Here is a 6,990-nt window from a genome sequence, read left to right on the forward strand (position 1 = left end):
TGTATACAGCATACATGATCAAATACATTGTTGCTTTTCCAATTTTGAGCAAACTGTAATGTTAGATCAATTAAGAATAAGAAAACGAAGTTATTTTACCTTTATTCATTCTTGAATACCCTTCCTTTCTTTATGTAGATCCAAGTTTCTGACCTATATTTTCCTTCTCTCTAAAGAATGTCTTTTAACATATCTTGTAAGGCAGGTCTACTGGCAATAAATTCCCTCAGCCTTTGTTCGAGAAAGTCTTTATTTTGCCTTTGCTTTTGAAGGATAATATTTCAGGGTACTGAATTCTAGGTTGGTGGGCTTTTTTTTCTCTCAACACTTTCAATATTTCCCTCCACTCTCTTTTTGCTTATATGGTTTCTAAGAAGTCAGATGTAATTGTTACATTTGCTCGACTATATGCAAAGCATTTTTTTCCCCTCTGACTTTTTTTTCCCCTTATTCTTAATTTTCTGCAGTTTGAATATAATATGCCTAGATGTCGGGGGGTGGGGTGGTGGTTGGTTGGTTGTTGCTTAGGGTGGGGAGGGCGTTTGTGTGAGTTTTGATGCATTTATTCTGCTCGCTGATCTCCAAGTTTCCTGGATCTGTAGTTTGGTGTTTGACATTCATTTGGGGAAAACTCTCAGTCATTATTGTTTCAAATATTGTTTCTGTTTCTTTCTGTCTGTCTTCCCTTTCTGATATTCTTATTACATATATGTTATAATTTCTGTAGGTGTCTTACAGTTCTTGGACATTTTGGGGCTTTTTTTTTCAAGAATATTTTTTCTCTTTGCTTTTCCATTTTAGAATTTCCTCTTGTCATATCCTCAAACTCCGAGATTCTTTCCTCAGCCATGACCAATCTAATGATTGCATCAAAGACATTCTTCATTTCTTAGTGTTTTTGGTCTCTAGCATTTCTTTTCTTTTCTTTCTTAGAATTTCCATCTCTCTGCCCACCTTATCCATGTGTTCCTACATGTTGCCTACTTTTTCCATTAAAATCTCTTAGCATATTAATCATAGTTTTAAAACATTTCCGATATGATAATTCCAACATTCCTACTATCTCTAACTCTGTTTCTGATGCTTCTTCTCTTCAGACTGGATTTGCCTTTTAGTATGCCTTGTGATTTTCTGTTCAAAGGTGGACATGCTCTATTTTATCCACTAGAGAAAAGGATGCTCTATTTTATCCACTAGAGAAAAATGGTAAATGGGCCTTTAGTAAAAAGTGGTAAGGGGTGGGGGAAGGGGGAGTATTCTGTAGTCTTCTGATTAGGACTGTTAGTGACGCTGTGCCCCTGGACTGTGAACTTCACCAGTGGTTCTCACTTCCCCAACCTTTGGTGGGACAGAATGGCTGGAAGGGATTGAGGATGTGTATTTCCTTTCTGCCACGTGGAAGTCTAGAGCTAGCTGGAATTGGGTATTTCTCTCCCCCCCCCAGGAAATGAGGCTTTGGTAAAACCCCAGCAGTTTAGGTTCTGGTTAAACTGATTCTCCCAAGGGTGGGCCTTGTTAAGAAGAACAGAAAGCTTTGGCATGTTTTGAAACATTTTTTCCCCCCTCATCCTGCTGGCATCAGTAGGGAAGCACAGAGATACTCCCGTGAAGAGCTGAAAGGACTCCCGGAGGTAAGCTCACATAAGTGCGGAGGCCTCTGTAATTGAGTCCTTCTGTAGTTCTGAACTCTCAGGCTTGTCCACACCAAGTCTCTAGTAATGACACTGCGGGTCACATCTTCCTGTTCCAGCCTGTGGGCTTCTGCTCTGCTAAGTTGCGATTCTCTATAGCCGCCCGTCTCTCGAACTTTGGGGGCAGCAGGAACCAGGTAGAGTTGCTGATTTTCCATCTTTTATAGGTTTTTACTTGATGTTAGAACAGAGCGGTGGCTTCTAAGCTCATTATATGCTGGAAGTAAATAAGGATTTACAAAAATAATTTATTACGACCAAATGGGGTTAATTGCAGAAACTTAGGGTGTGTAGAGTATTGAAATATGTTAATGTAAGTTACCATACTGATAAATCAAAGGAGATAAACTACATGATTATCTTAACACAGGCTAAAATGGTATTTAAAAATTCCCTGTTCATTCCCAATTTGGTAAAGTTTCCATAAACTTTAACGAGAATGGACACCATAAAGGATATTTCAAAATAATGTCTATCGTAGACTTAAAAGAGAAATAGTAATTTTCCTCTAAGTTGAGCAGAAGAGGGAGTGCCTGCTAATAACATGCCTATTTAGCATTGTACTGGATGGTTCTGATGATGAAATGAGATTAAAAAGAGAAAAAAGTAAAACTCAACATTTGCAGACGATAGGAGTGTATGTACTTTGTTAAATGACAGGAAAAATGAAATAGTACCCATAATAGAAGATCTGATATATAACAGCAATCCATGTAAAATTACTGGGAACTGGCTTAATCAGCAGTATGCAGGCCAGTGTGTAAAATTCTTTTAAAAACCTCAAAACTTTGCTAAGACTCATGAAAGAAAACACAAAGGGAAAGACACAGTGTTCCTGGACTGACATCTTGAAAACGAATGTCCCTTATGCTTTTTGCCAGCCAACAAAAAGACCAATAGAGATTTTTAAAAAATGACGAAATTCCTTGAAACAAAGTGTAGCAAAAAAGGATTTGAATGAGTGGGAGAGGGTGTGAGTTGCCAATATTAAAATGTACATTAAAAGTCACAATAACTGAAAGAGTATGAGCGTTGTCGATAATTGAAGATCACGTAAGACATAGGTTTGATGAAGTTAACATTTCACATCAGTGGGGGAGGATTATATTATGAAAACAAAGATTCATTGTAAGAAAATGTAAGTAAAAACTAGGGGCGCCTGGGTGGCTCAGTCGGTTAAGCGGCCGACTTCGGCTCAGGTCACGATCTCGCGGTTTGTGAGTTCGAGCCCCACGTCGGGCTCTGTGCTGACAGCTCGGAGCCTGGAGCCTGCTTCGGTTTCTGTGTCTCCCTCCCTCTCTGCCCTTCCCCCACTCATGCTGTCTCTCTCTCTCTCTCTCTCTCTCAAAAATAAATAAACAATAAAAAATTTTTTTTAAATGTAAGTAAAAAATGTAGATACATGTTTATGTAACCTTGGTGAGAAGAACTCTCTGACGTGGAAAACAAGAGAAGACAGAAAATACTCATAACCATAGAAAGAACAGTAGTAGCGACCATTGGCTGCACACTATCATGGTCCAGCTCTCGTAAAAGTATCCTTCGTGCGTTACCTTCCACAATCTGCTAGGGGTCCTAAAAGCTGGGGCATCTCTAGTATTTTATGTATGAGAAACATACATGAATGGCTCCGAAAGGTCAAGTGGTGCACCAAAGGCACGCAGCTAATAAGGGGTAGAAGCAGAATTTGTCATTTCACCTCTTTGATTCCAAAGCATCGACCCTCGTTACTGAGCTACGGTAGTGTTTCTCAGTCATGACAGATTTGTCTGCACGAAGGTTAAAAGTTCTTATATTTAAAAAAAAAATGCCATAAATAAGTAAAAGCTAGATAGACCATGGAAATGGTTTGCAACATATCAAAGGATTAATGGCCTTGATTATATACAGAATTTTTTCAAAAAAGAAAAATGATAGACATGTATTTAAAGGACATAATTAAAGAATTAAAAACTAAAAATATATATGCAACCTGTTTTTTTTTTTTATTAAAATTTTTTTTAACATTTATTTATTTTTGAGACAGAGAGAGACAGAGCAGGAACGGGCGAGGGGCAGAGAGAGAGAGAGGGAGACACCGAATCGGAAGCAGGCTGCAGGCTCCGAGCCATCAGCCCAGAGCCCGACGCGGGGCTCGAACTCACGGACCGTGAGATCGTGACCTGAGTCGAAGTCTGACGCTTAACCGACTGAGCCACCCAGGCGCCCTGCAACCTCTGTTTTAGAAAACAAAAATCAGAAGTATGGGCAGTTGCCATTCCAGCTATCACTTTTGAAAACAGTACAAGAAATCACTAGTACTAAGTGTGATCAAAACAATACTAAAATGTGAAGAAAAGCATTCCTGTGCACTACCTATAAGTCTTAAAACTGCATACCCTTTGACCCAGTAATGGCACTGTTAGAAAATAATTGGACACATGTTCAGATGTGAATGGACATGGGGTTGTTTGTCCCAGCATTGTTTGTGGTATTTAAAACCTAACCCTCGGGGCACCTTGGTGGCTCAGTCAGCTGAGTATCCGACTTCGGTTGAGGTCATGATCTCGTGGTTCGTGGGTTCGAGCCCCGCGTCAGGCTCTGCGCTGACAGCTCAGAGCCCGAAGCCCGCTTCGGATTCTGTGTCTCCCTCTCTCCCTCTGCCCCTTCCCCACTCGCTCTCTGTCTCCCTCTCGCTCTCTGCCTACCACCCCCCCCCACTTGTGTGCACACGCTCTCTCAAAAATAAACATTTTAATAAAAAAAGAAAACCTAAACCTCCTATAATTGGGTCTTTCATAAACTCACGCAATGAACAGATAAATCTAATGGCACAGATGGCCGTCTCTCTCCCACATAGTGGGGGTGCATATGGAAAACCCCCCAGTCTTTCTGGCTGGGGATGAGGCAAGGGAAGCTGGAGAACCACGAATAGGCACAGAATGAGAAATCTCTGGAAGGAATGAGCCAGAGCAGGGATCCTCAGACTCTGCCCCGTCAGCGAGCAGTGTCCGAAACCACACCCGTGAGGAGAACACTCACAGCAGCCCCAAAGTCAGGGTCTCACTCAGACTGGAGTGGCCACCCTTCAATCACGCCCACCGCTCCTTGGAATCCAGCCAAGTTTTCCGAGGCTTCCCTCGCTTGGCCTTTCCGGCCTTGACCTTCCTAACCGTCCTTTCAGCCAGTACACCTGGTCCACTCTCCAACCCATGAACTTTCTCCAGTTCCTCATCGTGTTACCCCCTTCGCCCTGTTTCCCACGTGTGCCTTCTGAATGGAACACCCCTTCTACACCCTTTTCGGGACTCGCTCTGATCCTCCCGAGAGGCTAGTCCCCACGTGTTGGTTATGCTTTCCTCCTTTGCACTCCCGCCGTTCACTGCGTCTCCTCTGTCCCATTACCACAAGCCCTACCGTACCTGGTTTCTTGCTGGAATCCCACCGCAGGACCGTGGAGCCAGGCTGGTGGCTTGTTCTTGGTCGCACCCCAGGACCGCACGTGGTGTCTGGTGTTCAGAAGACACCGACAGTTATTTGTTGAATAAAATGAGAGAGTCAGTGAATCAATGATTGCCTGGTGGCCTTAAGATAACATAATTTCCATAAAATTATGCCTTTCATCACATTTGGAAACTTCTAATTTATCAGAAAAAAATGGCTATTTGTCAGACTAATGGGTTTTTAATGCATTTGTCACCCTCAAGTCATGAGACATTTTCTCCGTATTTCTCTGGTCAATGGCAAGAAGGAGGAAGTGTATTTTTTCACTCAGAGAATTTTTGTGTTGCATTTTAATAGATTAGTTAATATGGATTTTATCTGCTTGCCTGTTACAAGAAAACCATTACAGTAGGTGTTCTGGAAGATGTAAAACAACAGAAGAGTTGACATTTTATTTAGGGTATATATACTTGCACTAAATGTACGTGTATCCTAATTTCATGAGCTATGTATACCATTAAATAATTTTTTGCCATTACTTTGTGTAATTTGCAAGCTCTCATTTTCATACTAATACAGGTGAAATTTTGCTGGCAGAAGCACATAGTTTATCATATATTTATTATATTCATTATATATAAGAAATATCAGGGATAGTCAAAGTTTTCATGGCGGCATGTATAAATATGTGTGACAAAAGTAGTAACGTGACTATTTATCACGGTGGTGGTTATAAAATAACCACCACGTTTTTGTTTTTGTTTTTGTTTTTGTTTTTACCCCATGATTTCTGCTGGAAATCTGCCTTCTGACTCAGAGGCCCCACCTGCTGACCCCAGGGGATACAGGCTGGGGACCGTAGGCTGTTTCTGGGGTCTTTGGTGGGCAAGACGAGAACACAGAAAAATCCCAGTGAATTCATGATCAAGTTCCAAGGTGTGTATTATAATACTTCTAGTAGATGAAGTATAAAGATGGATACAACTTAAAAAATAAAAATAAAAAATCGAGGCTACTTTTCTCCAAATTGCAGGAATATATAAGGACTTAGGGAGAAGAGATGGGTGAGGTGCCACTGGAACAAGAGCGGGAGCCCATTATCGGATGTGCCGGGAAGGCAATGAGGTCGGTGCGGAAGAACGGCAACTCGGGCCGTCAGTGCAGAGTGGTGGAGAGGGACTTGGTCTGCAAGTTACGGTGAGAAACTGCCTCCGTTTGTTTCTCTCAAACTTACTTGCCACGCTTTGAAAAAATTACTGAACCTAAGAGCTAAGTACCTTAAAGCACCTGTTAGTTATTTGCTGTCCTCTAGGGAGAAGGTGCTCCGGTCAAGGATAAATATTTGAATATTGCCCGCTATCCTCAAATAAAATGATGATAAAATGGGTGTAAACAAGCAGACACAAGCAAAATTCCCCGTAGCCAGTGGTCATTAGGAATTTTCCTGCTGGTGAACACAATGGAGTCTTTGTGGAGGCGGTGATGGGCTCAGCGCGCACTCGGGGTGGCACTGAATGGGAGCTTCTCTCGGCAGGGCCAGGACCCCAGCGTAAACACCTCCCCAGGGGCCTCCGCCCCGTTGGTCTAAGTCGGAACCCTCCGAGCGAGTATTTGCGGAGCACGTGTGAGAAATGTCAGGAAGTCAGAACACGCGTAACCCAGAAAGCACGATCGTGTCCACGAGGGTTCCGCGCACAAACCAAAACAGCATTGGCAATGGCCGCGAGCGGCGTGGGCCGCCTGCCCGGGGAAGGGGACTCGGTCAGCGGAGCTCCCTGCACGCACATGCTTTCGTGGGTGACTCGTGACGGCACAGTGACACAGCCCGGCGTCCCAAGTCCGTTGCTCCCCTTTCCACCTCTGTGGCCGCGTTCAC

This window comes from Panthera tigris, chromosome B1 (assembly GCF_018350195.1).
Source record: "Panthera tigris isolate Pti1 chromosome B1, P.tigris_Pti1_mat1.1, whole genome shotgun sequence".
In the NCBI taxonomy this organism is placed as follows: Eukaryota; Metazoa; Chordata; class Mammalia; order Carnivora; family Felidae; genus Panthera; species Panthera tigris.